Genomic DNA, 21,487 nt, shown 5'->3' with positions numbered 1-21,487 from the left:
TTGGAGAGAGTAATACCAAATGTTGGAGACAGTGTGGGCTTCAGGGAGCTAACCACTGGCATGTTTTCTGGGAATGCTCAGGGATACAACCCTTTTGGAAGGAGCTTCACAAAGTACTGAAAAACATATTCAATGCTGATATGACTTTTGAGTTTTCTACGCTGTATCTAGGAAAGGCCGACTTCCTTGTGAGACGGTCAGATGAATATCTATTTGGTATTTTGATAACTGCTGCTAAAAAAGCGCTCACAAGGCGATGGCTGCTCCCTGGGTCCCCCACAGTTCAGGAGTGGATAGACATAGTGAATGATATTTATATCATGGAAAAGATTACATTCTGTCTCCGTCTCCAGAAAAATGTATTTGTTAAACATTGGACAAAATGGGTTGAATATGCAATGCAATATTCCTCCAATGATGTAAAGTGCTGACTCACCAGAAAAAATCCATGAAAATTCCCTGTCTTCCAAGCGATGGTGGTATAGTGGTGAGCATAGCTGCCTTCCAAGCAGTTGACCCGGGTTCGATTCCCGGCCATCGCAGCTGCTCTTTAGTTCCAAACTCTTGGATTTCCTTTGTGACGACCCTTTTCCATTCTCCTGGCATGTTGCCTCACTCTTCTCCTGCAGTTATGGGAGTTTGCTTGAAGGCGGAGCATGGAGGTTGGGTTAGGTAATACCGGCCCATTTGGTAGGGCCTCCCAAAAGGCATAAAGGTCCGCCCCTCAGGTAGTCGCTCTCTCTCTCAGCTGGGCCTGCTTCAGGCACTACAGCCTATCTCCCTTTGTTTGGTTTGCTGCATCTTACAACATACACTACACCATATTTTCACCCATCCACACACTTCTGACATGACTGATGACTTTCTTACATACACACACCATTTGGTTGGTTACTTTGGTTATGGATTTGAGTTAAATAAATCATTTCTCGATCAAAGTGTCTGTGTGTGGCCTCCCTTTTTGTTGCCGGCCTAGAGCCAGTCGGTAACACCTTTCAGACAACTTCATATGATCAAGATGTGTAACTGTTGCTTAATGCAGGTCCTCACAAAAACACACAAACTGTATATATAAATATATAGACAGTCTCTCCTGGACTTGAGGCTTTCCTCGAGCCATTGAGGATGGATTGGCATCTTAACATTGAACATAATAACTATTGGATTTCCTTTCAGAAATGCTTTCCTCTATGACTACTTCAGGTGGAAACATAAAAAGAGACTGTGTACAGTTGTTGTGGCCGAGTGGTAGTTTTCATGTTCTGTTAGAGTGGATGGTTTGTATGTTAGAGGGAGTTCAATCCCTGACATCTCCATCTCCACTTATACCTCCAGCTTTGGTCTGTGTGAGGTGTAAGTTATTTCTGCATGGACTTGTGAGCAGACAAACATTGGTGACTGCACAAACTGTTGGCATAGGGAGTGCATCAACTGCTCAAGATAACACAATTGATTGTCATCATGAAGAGAGATTGTACAAAGGAGATCTGGCATTGCCCACAATTCTAGGATTCTTCTTGTGATGCATTATTGCCACCAAATTGAATGCAGTGTGGATCAGGAAATGAGCACCAGACTGACGTGGAACAATGAACACCCCAATATTAGTATGACTGAAAGTGTGTTCACGTCCACACGGCTGGAGGAAAGTCTGTAGCTGTCAGTGGACACAGAAAGTGTGTCTGTGCCTTTATGTTGACAGTAACTGAGTAAGACATTAAAGTTTAGGTGATCACTTGCAGCCTAACAAGAGGCTTCGTGAAGAAAAACGCCATCATGTGATGGGATCATACAAGCCACAACGTCTGTCAACATGTTGACGTTCTGACCAATGAGTACTCAGCAGTCATTACATCATTACATCAGAACTAAGTATTCATGCGTCAGACCACACCCATCTTCAAACTTCACCTCTATTTTGATCTCAACTACACACCTGTAGAGTTTTGTGATCGTCTCTTGCACTGTGACAAAATCTTTCGAAGGACAGACAATACCTGCCAAATTGTGTAAAACCACCATTGTTGTAGTTCCCACTACAGTTGTTGTCTCCAGGACCACACTTTCCAATGATGACATACACACACAGCCTATGATTGAGTAGGTGTTATCATTGTATAGTCCACACGCATCCAACTTGATGTCGTTCCCAAGTGCCTTAGATCCACGTTGCAGCTTCTTATAGACTTATAAGATTAATGAAATCTCTCTGTCTGTAGGAGCCATGATGAATCCACCAGCACTTTAAGATGAACTGTCAGCTGAACTGCTGCAGCACCTCAGTACACGTGTTATGAGAACATGTCTCTAGTACATACAGGGGATGTAGCTCAGTGGTAGAGCGCATGCTTTGCATGTATGAGGCCCCGGGTTCAATCCCTGGCATCTCCAACATTTTTCGTTGAAAGATAAGAAGGCTGTTGGAGTCTGCTGACAACGGAATGGAAGGAAAACAATTGTCCACTAACTAAGACTTGGACAACATGTTACACACAGTCTCTCCTAGACTTAACAAGCTGTTTCACAAAAGCAAGAGAGTTTAACTAGCTCTATGCTGTGTGAATGAAAAATGGTATCTCCCTGTTTCTTGGATGAATGGTAATATGGTAATCTTACAACGGGGTCTAAAGATTCAGTTGCAAGTCAAAGCTACATGTGAGCTCTCACAAGCATTTTTATGAAATAAGACTGTGATCACAATATAATGCAAAAATGGAACTGAAGTTCTTCCACACTCCACATGACTTTGTATTGACAAACGACAGTCACGTGTCAAACATGTGGCAGTTAAATGAATAATAAAAATCATCAAACTCACACAGACAGTTTATGGAACTCAGGTTTTCTGGAGCCGCCCTGATATACACAAAAGTGACACTCAACACTGTTTAACTCAGTCTGTAGCTTTGCTGCACCATGGCACAGCTCAACTGCTACTTCACAATTTCAATGTCAAATTCCTCCAATGATGTAAAGTGCTGATTCACCACAAAAATTCCATGAAAATTCCCTGTCTTCCAAGCGATGGTGGTATAGTGGTGAGCATAGCTGCCTTCCAAGCAGTTGACCCGGGTTCAATTCCCGGCCATCGCAGCTGCTCTTTAGTTCCAAACTCTTGGATTTCCTTTTCCATTCTCCTGGCATGTTGCCTCACTCTTCTCCTGCAGTTATGGGAGTTTGCTTGAAGGTGGAGTTTGGAGAATGGGTTAGGTAATACCGGCCCATTTGGGTAGGGCCTCCCAAGAGGCATAAAGGTCCGCCCCTCAGGTAGTCTCTCTCTCTCTCAGCTGGGCCTGCTGCAGCCACTACAGCCTATCTCCCTTTGTTTGGTTTGTTGCATCTTACAACATACACTACACCATATTTTCACCCATCCACACACTTCTGACATGAATGATGACTTTCTTACGTACACACACCATTTGGTTGGTTACTTTGGTTATGCATGTGAGTTAAATAAATCGTTTCTTGATCAAAGTGTCTGTGTGTGGCCTCCCTTTTTGTTGCCGGCCTAGAGCCAGTCGGTAACACCTTTCAGACAACTTCATATGATCAAGATGTGTAACTGTTGCTTAATGCAGGTGCTCACAAAAACACAGAATTGTGCGGTTGTTGTGGCCGAGTGGTTAAGGCGATGGACTAGAAATCCATTGGGGTCTCCCCGCGCAGGTTCGAATCCTGCCAACAACGGGTGCTACTTTTCACGTGCTGTTTGTAGTTCAGTGTTTACAATGATAGATTGGAATCATTGCATGTTCATGGGCCCAACCCCAAGGTCCATTATCAAAGACTTTGAGGCGTGTTCCCGGTCAGTCCATGAGGTCTTAGTTCTGTCCCACTGTTGAACCACTGAGGATCCTCAAGCAGAAACTTTGAGCCCTTTATTCACACTTTCCATAAGTCCACTTTTGTGCAGACTTTGCCTGAAGGAATTACCCAAAGATCATTGAATTGTGACATTAGGCACATGGGCCTGTGAATATTCTCATTTGTCCAGGTCATAGTATCCTAAAGGAGTTTTTAAATCGAAAAAACAACTGGACTTGATTATTTGTCTGGGAAGACGTTTCACCTCTCATCCAAGAGGCTTCATCAGTTCATGTACGCATCTGACCAGGCTGGGACTGGTCCTACTTTCTGGTGTGGAGACCCAGGTATTTAACCTCTTGTGGGCGTTCACAAGGCACTTGGAGCACAAAAGGGAACCAGTGAAATCATCAGCCTTGTGAACGCCCACAAGAGGTTAAATACCTGAATACCTTAAAGACCTTATGCAAGACCAAGGCTCACCTGTCTGTAAAACCTGTTGCAGCTAAGGTGTCAAACACATCACCACCTGCTTTATATGCCAAAGTAAAGGTGATGCTAACAACCCAGTTCAATGACGTCAGAGGCAGGTTACTTCATGAAACAATGAGTTGTTAGGAATCAAATATAAACGTTTCACTTACAATCTACGGCATAGCAGTGAGCGTCAGGTTTTCAATAAAACGTAAACGAACAGGCAGTAAACCGGCTTCGGTCACTGTGACATTTAACGTTACATTATGTTGCTTCCTCCTGTCTGTGTTGAATAAACTCCAGGTATGGCAGGTCAATATACCAGGTGTAGAACACTAACTTAACATGAGGAGCTTGTAAACTTCCAGCACTCTACCATGAACTACATTATTTCATTAGTACATGTGTCGACTCTCACACATCTTCAACCTCTGTCTTCATGTTGAGCTCAGCTATACACCTATAAAGTGTTAAGAACATGTCTCTAGTATATACAGGGGATGTAGCTCAGTGGTAGAGCGCATGCTTTGCATGTAGGAAGCCCCGGGTTCAATCCCCGGCATCTCCAACATCTTTATGTTGAACGTAATAAAGCTCAGAAATCCACTAGAGTCTTTATCTGCAGGTTCAGATCCTGCTGACGACAACAGTGGATGGTTTTGAGCTGTGGAAAAGGAATGTGCACCGTTCTCTACTAACTGACACTCAGGTAACATGATAATATATATAGAGAGTCTCTCCTGGACTTGAGGCTCTCCTCGAGCCATCGAGGATGGATTGGCATCTTAACATGGAACATAATGACTGTTGGATTTCCTTTCAGATATGCTTCCCTCTATGACTACTTCAGGTGGAAACATAAAAAGAGACTGTGTACAGTTGTTGTGGCCGAGTGGTAGTTTTCATGTTCTGTTAGAGTGGATGGTTTGTATGTTAGAGGGAGTTTAATCCCTGACATCTCCATCTCCACTTATACCTCCAGCTTTGGTCTGTGTGAGGTGTAAGTTATTTCTGCATGGACTTGTGAGCAGACAAACATTGGTGACTGCACAAACTGTTGGCATAGGGAGTGCATCAACTGCTCAAGATAACACAATTGATTGTCATCATGAAGAGAGATTGTACAAAGGAGATCTGGCATTGCCCACAATTATAGGATTCTTCTTTGAAAAAATACAAAAACTTGTCAAATGGCATTGAACTCCTGCCCCATTCTCATGTTCTCGTTAAATGGTCCCATGTTAGAATTTCTTTTCTACTGCCTGATTTTCATAGTGGTTGGCAAACAACATTGTGATGCATTATTGCCACCAAATTGAATGCAGTGTGGATCAGGAAATGAGCATCAGACTGACGTGGAACAATGAACACCCCAATATTAGTATGACTGAAAGTGTGTTCACATCCACACGGCTGGAGGAAAGTCTGTAGCTGTCAGTGGACACAGAAAGTGTGTCTGTGCCTTTATGTTGACAGTAACTGAGTAAGACATTAAAGTTTAGGTGATCACTTGCAGCCTAACAAGAGGCTTCGTGAAGTAAACGTCATCATGTGATGGGATCACACAAGCCACAACGTCTGTCAACATGTTGACGTTCTGAACAATGAGTACTCAGCAGTCATTACATTATTATATCAGAACTAAGCATTAATGCGTTGCAGCATTCTCATTAAGCCGTCGCACATTTTAGTTTCTTGTTTTCCCTTTCTCTTGTTCTCTTCCTCCATTCGTTGACTTTAAAAGCAGTTAGCAAAAAAAGTTGTGTTCCATTACTGTTACCAACAGGATCGGAGGGTAAATCGGAATATTGGGAAAAACATCCTCTGTTGTAGTTCCGGCTACAGTGGGTGTCTCAAGGGCCACACTTTCCCACGATGACACACAAAGACAAAGCATACTATTCAGTAGGTGTTATCATTGTGCAGTCTACGTACACACAACTTGAAGTCATACTCAAATTTGTTACATCCACGCTGTAATGAACCAATAAGATTGCTAAAATGTCTCAGTCGGTATGCACCATAATGCATCCACAAGCACTTTGAGAAAAAGTGCAATTTTAACTGCTGCAGCCCCACTGAACCCCCGTGCTGACAAAAATTAAGAGCACATACAGGGGATGTAGCTCAGTGGTAGAGCGCATGCTTTGCATGTATGAGGTCCTGGGTTCAATCCCCGGCATCTCCAACATCTTTACATTGAAAACAATGAGAAATCTGTTGGAGTCTCCTTGTGCAGGTTCAAATCCTGCTGACAACGATTGTGCACAGTTGTCCACAACATAGTACATACAGTTTCTCCCAGACTTAACAAGCTGTTCTTGAGCAATGGAAGTTTCACAAAAGCAAGAGAAAAATATGGTATCTCCCTGTATCTTGGATGAATGGTAATATGGTAATGGTAATGGTAATCTTACAATGGGGTCTAAAGATTCAGTTGCAAGTCAAAGCCACATGTGAGCCACAATGTCTCACAAGCATTTTTGTGAAATAAGACTGTGATCACGATAAAATGCCAAGACGGATCTGAAGTTCGCCCACACTCCACATGACTTTGTATTGGCAAACGACATTCACATGTCAAACATGTGGCAGTTAAATGAATAATAAAAATCATCAAACTCACACTGACAGAGCTTATGGAACTCAGGTTTTCCGGAGCCGCCCTGATATACACAAAAGTGACACTCAACACTGTTTAACTCAATCACTCTGTAGCTTTGATGCACCATGGTACAGCTCAACTGCTACTTCACAATTTCAATGTCAAATTCCTCCAATGATGTAAAGTGCTGATTCACCAGAAAAATTCCATGAAAATTCCCTGTCTTCCAAGCGATGGTGGTATAGTGGTGAGCATAGCTGCCTTCCAAGCAGTTGACCCGGGTTCGATTCCCGGCCATCGCAGCGGCTCTTTAGTTCCAAACTCTTGGATTTCCTTTCAGACATCTTCATATGATCGAGATGTGTAACTGTTGCCTAATGCAGGTGGTCACAGAAACCCAAACTGTGTCCAGTTGTTGTGGCCGAGTGGTTAAGGCGATGGACTAGAAATCCATTGGGGTCGCCCCGCGCAGGTTCGAATCCTGCCAACAACGGAAGGTCATTTTCATGCGCTGTTGTAGTTGGGGGTCTACAATGGTAGAGCGCATGTTTTGCACGTTTGGGGGGTTCAAAGTCCGACATGTCCAGTGGGTCTTCACACCCGTTCCTGGACTTCCCTGTGCACACAAAAATTTGTAACCACGCAAACTTTACACATGGAAAGTGCGCCCACTGGCCGCATCCGGTCAAGGCAGTGGATTGTCATTATACATTTACATGATTCTTCTTTGAAACAGTACAAAAAAAGCCAAATGGCATCGAACTGGCTCCGTTCTCATATTCTCATTAAGCCGTCGCACATTTTAGTTTCTTGTTTTCCCTTTCTCTTGTTCTCTTCCTCCATTCGTTGACTTTAAAAGCAGTTAGCAAAAAAAGTTGTGTTCCATTACTGTTACCAACAGGATCGGAGGGTAAATCGGAATATTGGGAAAAACATCCTCTGTTGTAGTTCCGGCTACAGTGGGTGTCTCAAGGGCCACACTTTCCCACGATGACACACAAAGACAAAGCATACTATTCAGTAGGTGTTATCAATGTGCAGTCTACGTACACACAACTTGAAGTCATACTCAAATTTGTTACATCCACGTTGCACAGCGTGACTTGTAATGAACCAATAAGATTGCTAAAATGTCTCAGTCGGTATGCACCATAATGCATCCATAAGCACTTTGAGAAAAAGTGCAATTTTAACTTCTGCAGCCCCACTGAACCGCTGTGCTGACAAAACTTAAGAGCACATACAGGGGATGTAGCTCAGTGGTAGAGCGCATGCTTTGCATGTATGAGGTCCCGGGTTCAATCCCCGGCATCTCCAACATCTTTACATTGAAAACAATGAAGATGAGAAGTCTTTTGGAGTCTCCTTGTGCAGGTTCAAATTCTGCTGACAACAGAATGGAAGGAAAACGATTGTGCACAGTTGTCCACAACATAGTACATACAGTCTCTCCTAGATTTAACAAGCTGTTCTTGAGCAATGGAAGTTTTACAAAAGCAAGAGAGTTTAACTAGCTCTACGCTGTGTGAATGAAAAATGGTATCTCCCTGTTTCTTGGATGAATGGTAATATGGTAATGGTAATCTTACAACGGGGTCTAAAGATTCAGTTGCAAGTCAAAGCCACATGTGAGCTCTCACAAGCATTTTTGTGAAATAAGACTGTGATCACAATAAAATGCCAAGACGGATCTGAAGTTCGTCCACACTCCACATGACTTTGTATTGACAAACGACATTCACGTGTCAAACATGTGGCAGTTAAATGAATAATAAAAATCATCAAACTCACACAGACAGTTTATGAAACTCAGGTTTTCCGGAGCCGCCCTGATATACACAAAAGTGACACTCAACACTGTTTAACTCAGTCACTCTGTAGCTTTGATGCACCATGGTACAGCTCAACTGCTACTTCACAATTTCAATGTCAAATTCCTCCAATGATGTAAAGTGCTGACTCACCAGAAAAATTCTATCAAAATTCCCTGTCTTCCAAGCGATGGTGGTATAGTGGTGAGCATAGCTGCCTTCCAAGCAGTTGACCCGGGTTCGATTCCTGGCCATCGCAGCTGCTCTTTAGTTCCAAACTCTTGGATTTCCTTTTCCATTCTCCTGGCATGTTGCCTCACTCTTCTCCTGCAGTTATGGGAGTTTGCTTGAAGGCGGAGTTTGGAGAATGGGTTAGGTAATACCGGCCCATTTGGGTCTCCCAAGAGGCATAAAGGTCCGCCCCTCAGGTAGTCTCTCTCTCTCTCTATCTCCCTTTGTTTGGTTTGTTGCATCTTACAACATACACTACACCATATTTTCACCCATCCACACACTTCTGACATGACTGATGACTTTCTTACGTACACACACCATTTGGTTGGTTACTTTGGTTATGCATGTGAGTTAAATAAATCGTTTCTTGATCAAAGTGTCTGTGTGTGGCCTCCCTTTTTGTTGCCGGCCTAGAGCCAGTCGGTAACACCTTTCAGACAACTTCATATGATTAAAATGTGTAACTGTTGCTTAATGCAGGTGCTCACAAAAACACAGAATTGTGCGGTTGTTGTGGCCGAGTGGTTAAGGCGATGGACTAGAAATCCATTGGGGTCTCCCCGCGCAGGTTCGAATCCTGCCAACAACGGGTGCTACTTTTCATGTGCTGTTTGTAGTTCAGTGTTTACAATGATCGATTGAAATCATTGCATGTTCATGGGCCCAACCCCAAGGTCCAATATCAAAGACTTTGAGGCGTGTTCCCGGTCAGTCCATGAGGTCTTAGTTCTGTCCCACTGTTGAACCACTGAGGATCCTCTAGCAGAAACTTTGAGCCCTTTATTCACACTTTCCATAAGTCCACTTTTGTGCAGACTTTGCCTGAAGGAATTACCCAAAGATCATTGAATTGTGACATTAGGCACATGGTTACCGTGGTTACCAAGGGTCGCCCAGGAGTGTAAAAAACATTAAACAGTCCTAAAATGTAAAAAATAATGAGATAGAAGAACTGTTTACACAAGTATGGAAGGAACGATCCCTAACGTTAGCATTACAAGCAAAAAGACAGTATATGTCAGTATAAACAGAGTTCACTGTGATTCTGAGTCTGAACTGTGGAGTTATCTGTCCTGTGATGACATGATGTTAATTCAAAATCTGCTTTCATCACATCTGATGCAACATTATTATTTTGTTTACAAACAGGGAGCGAAGGGAGGGAATAAAGAAGGTAAAGTCAGAAGTCCAAAACCCACAAAAACACAACCTGTTTTTTGATATTAGTGCTGTCCCATTCCTCCTTACACCATTTGAGTCCATGCAGCCTCTCACACTCAATCACTCACCAGGTGATGTCAATTAAGTCTGCTGGTCACGCGGGCCACGCTGTCTGCTTTGGTCCGTGTGATTTGGAGATGTAACGTCTGGATCATAAAGCAGAATACAATATGCATGTTTATCCATTAGATCTACCTGGACTTTTCAAACCTGACCCACAGCAGAATAGTGCATTCAATGTGACATTACGATTAGCCGCTCTACAGTAGGGATGCAGCGATTTACTGGTTTAACTATTAACCATGCTTTAAAATGTCATGGTAATGTCATCGTAAAGGCTCATCTCCACTGAGGGGTTGTATGTTCTCAGTCAGGGACATTATGCCAGTCCATTGTTTTTGGCGCAACCTGTACAGAACAAACAGTTAGAGCAGTGCTGCAGCAACTTTAAGTTAGGGTTGTCACAATACCAAATTTCTGTTTCGATACCGATACCAATATGTATTTTCGATAGTTTTCGATAAATAAATAATTGGCATGGGATTAAAATGTTCAATCCTTTAGAACAGTGAGAACAAGTAAAATAAAGCAATGCCATTCAAATTAAAATTACCATGTTAAATAAAATACTATAGCAGCAAAAACTCCTCCTAGGGTGGCTGGCTGGCTATCACTGTTTTTCCTTTTTCAGGTTCCGAGCCAAGAAAACAAGAGTGTTTACATTTTCCTCGGTCAGTCTAGAACGCCTTGGACTGCAGATATTCCCAGATGTGCTGAAGACACGTTCAGATGCACAGCTTGATGCTGGAATACACAGATACTGTTTTGCAAACTGAGCTAAGATGGGTGGCTCTACCTGATTTTGCTTCCACCATGCCAGGGGCTCCTCTGCAGGGCTGATGTCTCTTAATTGTCTATAATAAGTCATCTCTCCTTGCAGTTTATCACTGGGTGTTGTCATGGGTGTGGCAGAATCTTGTCTAGTATCTGCCCCCTTCTTTTCTGAGGCGATACTGCAGAGCAAACTCTTTAGGTCACTTCTCCTCTTCTTTGATGCAGCTGCTCCTGTGTCATCCACTGACTCTTCTTGTTGCTCCTGGCTGTGCTTCCTAGGAAGATGAACTATATCTACTTTTAGGAGAAGTTCCATCTTAACTTCTTCTTCCATAGTAACAAACATATTTTTAAATCTTGGATCTAAGAATGTTGCGATGTTTAGTGTCATCTTCAGATTGTACTCATCATATCTCTTATCAAAGTCTTGTTTACTACTGTGCTTAATTTCCCGCATCAGTGGACTGTCACTTTCCTCATCTTCCAGGCAGGCTCTTATCTTCCATATGAGTGGAAGGACTGATGAGAGAGTTGCCTCTTTCTCTCCACTTAGGGCATCTGTGAACTCACTGAGTGGAGCCAAGACATCCCTCACTGTTTCCAGAGTTGTCATGTCTGAGTCTCTGGGCATCAGGTTCTTTCTATCGTCCGCCAGAACTGCAGAGACAGCTTGTTGCTGCTCACAGAATCGTTCCACCATTTCATAGGTGGAACCCCAGCGGGTAGGCTCATCATGAATTAGTTTATGCTGTGGTAGCTTTAAAGAGGCTGTTTTTCTCTTTCAGCATTCTTGTCATCTTATTGGACTTGGAGAAGGCAGAGATTGCGATGGCTTTCTTGACAGCCAAATCCAGATTGTGGCCAAAGCAGGGTATCCAGTTGAAGTCATCAGCAAATGCCTTGCGGTTATTAGAAGCATTTTCTATTGTGATACCAGACATTTTGGTCATATCCAACCCCCATGACTCTATCACAATATCTTCCAAGGCTTCCTTCAGACTTTCAGCTGTGTGGGCAGACTGCAATGCAGAGCATCCTAGGCACCAGGACTCCATTTCCCAGGCAGGAGTGTTACAGCCATGTATGCCCTTGCAGTTCTGCTCATCCAGAGGTCTGTAGTGCAGGCAAAGAATGGCTTTTCTGCTAGCTGTGCACTGATCATAGATCTTGTCTCGTCATATATCTTGGGAATTTCATTATACATGAAAAAATTCCTTGATGGGAGGTCATCCTTTTTGCCCAAATTATGCACAAGGTTTCTGAACCGAGCTTTCTCTACAGAATAAATTGGCACTTGATCCATACAGATAAACTCTGCAACTGCCCTGATGAGCCTTTTAGCATCTTTGCTGTCCTTTGGGTACTTCATATGCTGTTGAAAGACATCTTGGAAAGACTTCCGGTCTGGTTGGCGAAGTGATGGCAGCATAGACTAACAGGTTCACGACGGTAAAATTTAAACACGGCCCAGCCACGACTCGAAATTCTTCTGTGACGTGGAAATACAAATGCAAATAAAACAGGCCAAGATTATGCCCAGGAAATCTAAGAAAAGTGTCACACAACGGAAGGAAAACGACGACATGGAAGAAGATTGGCTGTCACAAGCTAGCGACAACATGCTAGCGGACACGCTACCGACTGACTCGGAGCAGATGCTAATCTCGGAATTATCTTAAAAGAGCTACGAGAATTTAGAAAAGACTCCAGCCAGAAACTGACCGACATCCGCGAAGACATTAATAAGATTTATAAACGAGTGGAAGAGACGGAGGAGCGTATAGACGCAGTGGAGACTCAAATCCAGTCCTCAGAGGAGGTTTTGGCTGAGTTGGTCAAACTTCAGGCCCAAACAGAAGCTAAATTGATGGACCTGGAGGGGCGCTCCCGACGGGAGAATGTCAGACTATATGGGGTGAAGGAGGGAGCTGAAGAAGGCACGGCAACAATGACTACGTTCGTGGAAGATCTGTTAATTAAAGGCCTGGAGCTCCCGTCCTCCACAGCCCTGAATATTGAGAGAGCGCACCGGGCGCTCACCACGAAACCCCCGGCCGAAGCCCCGCCAAGATCCATCGTGGTCAAATTCTCAAGCTTTAAAATGAAAGAAGAGGGACTCAAAAAAGTGTGGCAAAGAAAGGGATTCGACTTCCAAGGGAAGAAGATACATATGGACCATGACTACGCACCGGAGCTGCTGAGGAAGCGGAGGGATTACACAGAGGCGAAGGCTGCGCTGAAGGAAAGAAGCATACGATTTCAGACCCCGTTCCCAGCCAGGCTGCGTGTGTACTACAAGGAAGGCACAGTGACCTACAACTCAGCGGAGGCGGCAACGGCAGACATGGCAGCAAGGGGGATACCGTTGACAGTTCTGAAAAACCCAACATCTCTTTTGGATCAGATCAGCCAGCTGTCTTGGCGGCCCAGCGGAAGGCGAGGAAACCGGGAGAACCGGAGCACCAAACACGGCTTCAAAGAGGTACTTCAAAGATTCCGACGTCAGGACACTCGATAAGTATCGACAATGTAACGATTACATACCTACTTCCCCTTGTGACTTGACATTGAAATGAGAGAATTATATACTAGCAAACAGATATCTTCTGTGGGGTTATTTGTGTAATAATACACCTATTAAGTAGATCATTTTAAAGGGCATAAGGAGTAAATATGTGAAGTTGGGACTTTTTACTGGACACTGGACCTGTCTATCAGCTTAGAGGCTGAAGAGGGGCCCTCTCACATCGCTAGATGGAAAAGACTTTCCCTCTAAACTCAAGTTCCATCTGAGTTACGAGGCCATGAAAGAGGTCTCATCATTGGAAGTCACTGTGTATTTTTGATATGTTCTTTGTATTGTTGTAGTTAATGTTTGTGTTGGTGCTACTGTTACCCACAGCCCCAGTGGTGCAAAAGTCTTCTTTTTTTCTTTTTTTTTATCTAGGCATTCAGGGCTTCAATTATACCTAAATGACATATAATGCAAAATACCAAGTCAATTAAGGTTATTACGTATAATGTAAATGGTCTAAGCAATCCAATCAAAAGAAGAAAAATTATGGCAAAATTAAAGAGGGAAGAAGTAGAAGTAGCTCTCCTCCAAGAGACAGATTTATCACATTCGGAACATGAAAAACTTATAAGATGGCGATTTAATCAATACTCGTCTTCCTATAGACAGGGCTCAAAGAGAGGTGTGGTAATATTAATTTCTAAGAAATTCAATGGTGAGTGCATTTATGAAAACAAAGAATACTTAGATGGGAGATTTGTTCTGGTCCGAGGTTATGTACAGGGTGCTTTAGTTACCTTCTTGAATGTATATGCTCCTCCACTATCTGAGCAAATTTTTGAGTTATTAGTCTCGGAAGCGCAGGGTACCCTAATCTGGGGTGGAGACTTCAATGTTAGACTACACCCAACCTTGGACACATCAAAACCCTGCTACACAGGAGAGAAGAAGACTACCAAAAGTATAAAAATAATGATGAGGGAGATCGGTCTCTGCAATGCTTGGAGAGAAATTGCAATATCGGGACTATGGACCTATCCGACCATTGAAATAAACATGTTTACAGGCTGGTACAAAAACAGTTTTGGTATCTAGAGATAATTTCTTCCTTCATAACTACCATTAATATAAGTCACCTGTTTACATAACTCACCTGTTTACATTTTATTGGGGATAAAGTTATGGAGAAATGAGGGCGTGGTCTCTTTGAGTGACAGGTAGGTGAGTGTTTCTTGCCACAAACCAGTATTGACTGAAGTCTCGGCTCAACACATGCCCCTCTTCTTTGACCATTTTTGAATTAGCTGGGAATTAAGGGCGGAGTCAGACACTGCCAAGATGGCAACGGTGGAGCAGCTCACTCTGAGCTTCAGAACTGCTCTTCAGAAACCTGTGGGTGACGTCACTGAGGCTACATCCATCTTTATTTACAGTCTATGGTCAAACTACACCCATCTACAAATTGGCCTTCATGTTGATCTCAACTCCACACCTGTAAAGTTTTGTGATTGTCTCTGGCACGGTCGTGACGTTTATTAGATCCACGTTGCACAGTGCAGCTTGTTAAAGACTTAAAGTATTACTGAAATCTCTCTTTCTGTAGGAGCCATGATGAATCCACCAGCACTTTAAGATAAACTGTCAACTGAACTGCTGCAGCAACTCAGAAGACCTGTGATAAGAACATGTCTTTAGTACACACAGGGGATGTAGCTCAGTGGTAGAGCGCATGCTTCGCATGTATGAGGCCCCGGGTTCAATCCCCGGCATCTCCAACATCTTTATGTTGAAAATAATGGAGCTCAGAAATCTACTGGAGTCTCTATCTACAGGTTCAGATCCTGCTGACAACAAAGTACAGTTTGGAGCTGTGGAGTCTCTCCTGGACTTGAGGCTGGGTGATATGGACCAACAATCATAAAACACTCAACAGTGTTTCATTAATAACTCTCTTGTTTTTTGCTAATTAAGATGCTCCATGTTTCAGCTGAACTGCTGCTTCAGCATTTCAATTTAAAACTCCTCTGTCAATCTAATTCCTCCACCAACATTAACTCCTGACTAACCAGCAAACTTCCCCCGATAGTGGTATAGTGGTGAGCATAGCTGCCTTCCAAGCTAGTTGACCCGGGTTCGATTCCTGGCCATCGCAGTTTTCCTTTCAGAAATGTGTTCCTCTTTGACTACTGCAGGTGGACACACAGACAAAGCCTGTATACAGTTGTTGTGGCCGAGTGGTTAAGGCGATGGACTAGAAATCCATTGGGGTCTCCCCGCGCAGGTTCGAATCCTGCCAACAACGGGTGCTAGTTTTCATGTGCTGTTTGCAGTTCAGTGTTTACAATGGTAGAGTGGATGTTCGGGGGGCTCAATCTCCAACATCTTCAGTAGGTCTTCAGGCTCATTAACATCATCTACTTTGGTCCAAATGATGTGACAGTTGTCTCCACGTGGACATCCGTGTGCAGCCAAAATTTAGTGAGGACACAAACTGCACATCAATTGGCGCCCACGTTTTTTGGATCCATGTTGAAATGATGTTGTGGTGCATTACTGCCAACCACTGGACTAGAGTGTGGATCAGGAAATGCACATGCATGGAGCACCAGACTGATGTGTCCCGATGTGCAGCTGTCCAAGGACAAAGAAACTGTGTCTGTGCCTTTTTGTTGACAGGAACTGATGAGGACACCAAAGTTTAGGTGATCACATGCAGCCTAGCAAGAAGCTTCATGAACTACATTAATCAGTTCTCATGGGTCGAACCCAAGGAGCAGAGAAAGAAGAAAAGTAAGAAAAGATGTTTTAGTAAATTTTTATTAAAATATACAATGCATTATTAATATATTGAATGTTAAACTGGGGTTAGATTTGTATGTGAACCAGCCTTTGCTGAAGTACGATTGTTATAGAATGGAACCTGGAGGGAATTAAGTTTTAAAAAAGTGGTCTGAAGGCCAGGGAAACAATGGTGTTGGAGAGCATCCATAGCAAGGCCCAAGTTGAGGATAGATTGGACCGCTAGGTTTAGGATGATAGGAGCCTTTGAGGATGGATAGGAGACCTAGGTTGCGGGTAAATATGAAGCTTTTGGACGCCTGCCACTACTACTATACCCCAGCATGCCTGGTTTGGGGAAATTCCACATGGGGCTGGACACCATTGTTCCCATGGCGTTTATAGGTACGCTTTAGAAAATAGGTGGAGAACCCACCTAAGAAGTAACTATATATAATGATGCACAGGCACTCTGCTCTTCAGGTCTTCTGGTCAGATCTAGAACTGATCTCGCTTTTGTTCTTGTGAAAGAATAAATTCTATTGCATTGGACTCTGATCATCTCCAGTGACTTCTTTTTTGAATCTCTTTTGACTCCAGTAAAAGTGCAGTTTAGTAGAAAGTTAAGCGTCGGTGAAGAGGTCCAGACTTTCACTCTGCAAGGACCTGTACTTTTTTGTCAAACAAAGAAAACACTAAGGAAGCAGAAGCTGTAGATCCTCTGATGACCACTAGAGTCTGGCTCCAACAGTGAGTCAATCCCCACAGACTCCCATGTTAAAATGTCCAACTTTACAGCAGAAATAAACATGTTTACAGCCTGGTACAAAAACAGTTTTGGTCTCTAGAGATAATTTCCTCCTTCATAACAACTGTTTATATAACTCATCTGTTTATATAACTCACCTGTTTACATTTTATTAAGGACTAAAGTTATGGCGAAATGAGGGCGTGGTCTCTTTGAGTGACAGGTAGGTGAGTGTTTTTTGCCACAAACCAGCATTGACTGAAGTCTCGGCTCAACACATGCCCCTTCTCTTTGACCATTTTTGAATTAGCTGGAAATTAAGGGTGGAGTCAGACACTGCCAAGATGACAACGATGGAGCAGCTCACTCTGAGCTTCAGTACTGCTCTTTGAGAAGTGTGCACACAAACAGACACTGTGTACAGTTGTTGTGGCCGAGTGGTTAAGGCGATGGACTAGAAATCCATTGGGGTCTCCCCGCGCAGGTTCGAATCCTGCCAACAACGGGTGCTAGTTTTCATGTGCTGTTTGTAGTTCAGTGTTTTCAACAGTAGAGTGAATGGTTTGCATGTTGGAAGGAGTTCAATCCCTGACATCTCCAGTAGGTCTTAAGACCCATTTCCACCACCAGCTTTGGTCTGCGTGATGTGTAAGTCATCTTGTGAGCAGACAAACATTGGTGACTGCACAAACTGTTGGCATAGGGAGTGCATCAACTGCTCAAGATAAGACAATGGATGGTCATCATGAAGAGAGATTGTACAAGGAGATCTGGCATTGCCCATAATTCTAGGATTCTTCTTTGAAAAAATACAAAAGCTTGTCAAATGGCATTGAACTCCTGCCCCATTCTCATGTTCTCGTTAAATGGTCCCATGTTAGAATTTCTTTTCTACTGCCTGATTTTCATAGTGGTTGGCAAACAACATTGTGATGCATTATTGCCACCAAATTGAATGCAGTGTGGATCAGGAAATGAGCACCAGACTGACGTGGAACAATGAACACCCCAATATTAGTATGACTGAAAGTGTGTTCACGTCCACACGGCTGGAGGAAAGTCTGCAGTAAGTAAGTAAGTAAACGCCATCATGTGATGGGATCATACAAGCCACAACGTCTGTCAACATGTTGACATTCTGACCAATGAGCACTCAGCAGTCATTACATCATTACATCAGAACTAAGTATTCATGCGTCAGACCACACCCATCTTCAAACGTCACCTCCATTTTGATCTCAACTACACACCTGTAGAGTTTTGTGATCGTCTCATGCACTATGACAAAATCTGTCGAAGGACAGAAAATACCTGCTAAAGTGTGTAAAACCACCATTCTTGTAGTTCCCACTACAGTTGTTGTCTCCAGGACCACACTTTCCAATGATGACATACACACACAGCCTATGATTGAGTAGCTGTTATCATTGTATAGTCTACATGCATCCAACTTGATGTCGTTCCCAAGTTCCTTAGATCCACGTTGCAGCTTATTATAGACTTATACTGAAATCTCTCTGTCTGTAGGAGCCATGATGAATCCACCAGCACTTTAAGATGAACTGTCATCTGAACTGCTGCAGCACCTCAGTACACCTGTGACAAGAACATGTCTCTAGCATATACAGGGGATGTAGCTCAGTGGTAGAGCGCATGCTTTGCATGTATGAGGCCCCGGGTTCAATCCCCGGCATCTCCAACATCTTTGCATTGATAATGATGAAGCTCAGAAATCTACTGGAGTCTCTAGCTACAGGTTCTGATCCTGCGACGCTGTGGAGTCTATCCTGGACTAGGATAGTTAAGGCGATGGACTAGAAATCCATTGGGGTCTCCCCGCGCAGGTTCGAATCCTGCCAACAACGGGTGCTAGTTTTCATGTGCTGTTTGTAGTTCAGTGTTTACAATAGTAGAGTGGATGCTTTGCAGGTTCAGGGGGTCTTCACACCCATTCATGGACCCAACCCCAAGGTCCATTATCAAAGACTTTGAGGCGTGTTCCCAGTCAGTCTTAGTTCTGTCCCCTATTGAACCATTGAGGATCCTCCAGCAGAAACTTTGAGCCATTTATTCACACTTTCCATAAGTCCACTTTTGTTCAGACTTTGCATGAAGGAATTACCCAAAGTTCATAGAGTTGTGACATTAAGCACAGGGTTACCGTGGTTACCAAGGGTTACCCAGAAACGTGAAAAAATTAAACGACCTTAAAATGTAAAAAATAATGAGATAGAAGAACTGTTTAAACAAGTATGGAAGGAACGATCCCTAACGTTAGCATTATAAGCAAAAAGACAGTATATGTCAGTATAAACAGAGTTCACTGTGATTCAGAGTCTGAACTGTGGAGTTATCTGTCCTGTGATGACATGATGTTAATTCAAAATCTGCTTTCATCACATCTGATGCAACATTATCATTTTGTTTACAAACAGGGAGCGAAGGGAGGGAATAAAGAAGGTAAAGTCCCAATCCCACAAATACACAACCTGTTTTGGCATCGTCATGGTAACGTGATATTAGTGCTGTCCCATTCCTCTTTACACCATTTGAGTCCATGCAGCTTTTCACACTCAATCACTCACCAGGTGATGTCAATTAAGTCTGTGAAGGTTCAGGTCTCAGGCCTTAGGGGGGGCACTGGGATTGGACCACGCTGTCTGCTTTGGTCCGTGTGATGTGGAAGTCGTCACGTCTGGATCATAAAGCAGAATACAATATGCATGTTTATCCATTAGATCTACCTGGACTTTTCAAACCTGACACACAGCAGAATAATGCATTTAATGTGACATTGAGATTAGCCGCTCCACAGTAGGGATGCAAACGGTGTCACTATTAACTGTGCTTTAAAATGTCATGGTAATGTCATCGTAAAGGCTCAGCTCCACTGAGGGGGGTGTCTGTTCTCACTCAGGGACATTATGCCAGTCCATTATTTTTTGCGCAACCTGCACAAAACGAAAACGGTTAGAGCAGTGGTGCAGCAACTTTAAGTGCCCCATTTATCAAAAGATTGAAGAGGGAGAAAAGGAGGCCACGCTAAGTACGCTAACACCAACAATGAGCAGGAAGTTATGCAAGACCAAGGCTAACCTGTCTGTAAAACCTGTTGCAGCTAAGGTGTCAAACACATCACCACCTGCTTTATATGCCAAAGTAAAGGTGATGCTAACAACCCAGTTCAATGACGTCAGAGGCAGGTTACTTCATGACACAATGAGTTGTTAGGAATCAAATATAAACGTTTCACTTACAATCTACAGCATAGCAGTGAGCGTCAGGTTTTCAAAGAAACGTAAACGAACAGGCAGTAAACCGGCTTCGGTCACTGGGACATTTAACGTTACATTATGTTGCTTCCTCCTGTCTGTGTTGAATAAACTCCAGGTATGGCAGGTCAATATACCAGGTGTAGAACACTAACTTAACATGAGGAGCTTGTAAACTTCCAGCACTCTACCATGAACTACATTATTTCATCAGTTCATGGGTCGACTCTCACACATCCTCAACATCTGTCTTCATGTTGATCTCAGCTTCACACCTGTAAAGTGTTAAGATCATGTCTATAGTACAAACAGGGGATGTAGCTCAGTGGTAGAGCGCATGCTTTGCATGTATGAGGCCCCGGGTTCAACCCCCGGCATCTCCAAAATCTTTATGTTGAATGTAATAACCATTGGATTTACTTGAACAATGAAGATAACACGTCTGTTGGAGTCTTCTTGTTCGGGCTCAAATCCTGCTGACAGTGGAATGAAAAAAAACAATTGTGCGATGGAAGTTTCACAAAAGCAAGAGACTTTAACTAGCTCTACGCTGTGTGGATGAAAAATGGTATCTCTCTGTTTCTTGGATGAATGGTAATATGGTAATGGTAATCTTACAACGGGGTCTAAAGATTCAGTTGCAAGTCAAAGCTACATGTGAGCTCTCACAAGCATTTTTATGAAATAAGACTGTGATCACAACAAAATGCAAAGATGATCTGAAGTTCTTCCACACTCCACATGACTTTGTATTGACAAACGACAGTCACGTGTCAAACATGTGGCAGTTAAATGAATAATAAAAATCATCAACCTCACACTGACAGAGTTTATGGAACTCAGGTTTTCTGGAGCCGCCCTGATATACACAAAAGTGACACTCAACACTGTTTAACTCAGTCACTCTGTAGCTTTGATGCACCATGGTACAGCTCAACTGCTACTTCACAATTTTAATGTCAAATTCCTCCAATGATGTAAAGTGCTGACTCACCAGAAAAATTCCATGAAAATTCCCTGTCTTCAAAGTGATGGTGGTATAGTGGTGAGCATAGCTGCCTTCCAAGCAGTTGACCCGGGTTTGATTCCCGGCCATCGCAGTTTTTCTGTCTAACTCCTGGATTTCCTTTCAGAAGTGTGTTCCTCTGTGACTACTGCAGCCGGACACACAAACAGACACTGTGTACA

At 43.2% G+C, this 21,487-nt stretch overlaps 1 long non-coding RNA gene and 17 other non-coding genes across 18 annotated transcripts in view; 17 read left to right on the top strand and 1 right to left on the bottom strand.

Moving 5' to 3' along the window:
* The window catches only part of LOC130160882 (uncharacterized), a 52,521-nt gene that overhangs the window by 5,937 nt on the left and 25,097 nt on the right, over positions 1–21,487 (bottom strand). The window contains exon 2 of the long non-coding RNA XR_008826069.1: positions 19,613–19,722. This is a non-coding gene — a long non-coding RNA (uncharacterized LOC130160882). The remainder of the gene's footprint in view (positions 1–19,612; positions 19,723–21,487) is intronic.
* Positions 471–542, top strand: trnag-ucc (transfer RNA glycine (anticodon UCC)). The gene has a single exon. It is a non-coding gene; the product is annotated as a tRNA-Gly (tRNA).
* Positions 2,320–2,391, top strand: trnaa-ugc (transfer RNA alanine (anticodon UGC)). The gene has a single exon. It is a non-coding gene; the product is annotated as a tRNA-Ala (tRNA).
* trnag-ucc (transfer RNA glycine (anticodon UCC)) lies at positions 3,022–3,093 on the top strand. The gene has a single exon. It is a non-coding gene; the product is annotated as a tRNA-Gly (tRNA).
* trnas-aga (transfer RNA serine (anticodon AGA)) lies at positions 3,609–3,690 on the top strand. The gene has a single exon. It is a non-coding gene; the product is annotated as a tRNA-Ser (tRNA).
* On the top strand, positions 4,778–4,849 carry trnaa-ugc (transfer RNA alanine (anticodon UGC)). Its single transcript has one exon. It is a non-coding gene; the product is annotated as a tRNA-Ala (tRNA).
* trnaa-ugc (transfer RNA alanine (anticodon UGC)) lies at positions 6,398–6,469 on the top strand. Its single transcript has one exon. It is a non-coding gene; the product is annotated as a tRNA-Ala (tRNA).
* trnag-ucc (transfer RNA glycine (anticodon UCC)) lies at positions 7,117–7,188 on the top strand. The gene has a single exon. It is a non-coding gene; the product is annotated as a tRNA-Gly (tRNA).
* On the top strand, positions 7,298–7,379 carry trnas-aga (transfer RNA serine (anticodon AGA)). The gene has a single exon. It is a non-coding gene; the product is annotated as a tRNA-Ser (tRNA).
* On the top strand, positions 8,132–8,203 carry trnaa-ugc (transfer RNA alanine (anticodon UGC)). Its single transcript has one exon. It is a non-coding gene; the product is annotated as a tRNA-Ala (tRNA).
* Positions 8,885–8,956, top strand: trnag-ucc (transfer RNA glycine (anticodon UCC)). The gene has a single exon. It is a non-coding gene; the product is annotated as a tRNA-Gly (tRNA).
* On the top strand, positions 9,439–9,520 carry trnas-aga (transfer RNA serine (anticodon AGA)). Its single transcript has one exon. It is a non-coding gene; the product is annotated as a tRNA-Ser (tRNA).
* trnaa-cgc (transfer RNA alanine (anticodon CGC)) lies at positions 15,205–15,276 on the top strand. Its single transcript has one exon. It is a non-coding gene; the product is annotated as a tRNA-Ala (tRNA).
* On the top strand, positions 15,722–15,803 carry trnas-aga (transfer RNA serine (anticodon AGA)). Its single transcript has one exon. It is a non-coding gene; the product is annotated as a tRNA-Ser (tRNA).
* trnas-aga (transfer RNA serine (anticodon AGA)) lies at positions 17,451–17,532 on the top strand. The gene has a single exon. It is a non-coding gene; the product is annotated as a tRNA-Ser (tRNA).
* Positions 18,655–18,726, top strand: trnaa-ugc (transfer RNA alanine (anticodon UGC)). The gene has a single exon. It is a non-coding gene; the product is annotated as a tRNA-Ala (tRNA).
* On the top strand, positions 20,611–20,682 carry trnaa-ugc (transfer RNA alanine (anticodon UGC)). The gene has a single exon. It is a non-coding gene; the product is annotated as a tRNA-Ala (tRNA).
* On the top strand, positions 21,328–21,399 carry trnag-ucc (transfer RNA glycine (anticodon UCC)). Its single transcript has one exon. It is a non-coding gene; the product is annotated as a tRNA-Gly (tRNA).

The sequence above is a fragment of the Seriola aureovittata genome, chromosome 20 (genome assembly GCF_021018895.1).
Source record: "Seriola aureovittata isolate HTS-2021-v1 ecotype China chromosome 20, ASM2101889v1, whole genome shotgun sequence".
NCBI classification, from domain to species: domain Eukaryota; kingdom Metazoa; phylum Chordata; class Actinopteri; order Carangiformes; family Carangidae; genus Seriola; species Seriola aureovittata.
This window is presented reverse-complemented; position numbering and strand designations above follow the sequence as displayed.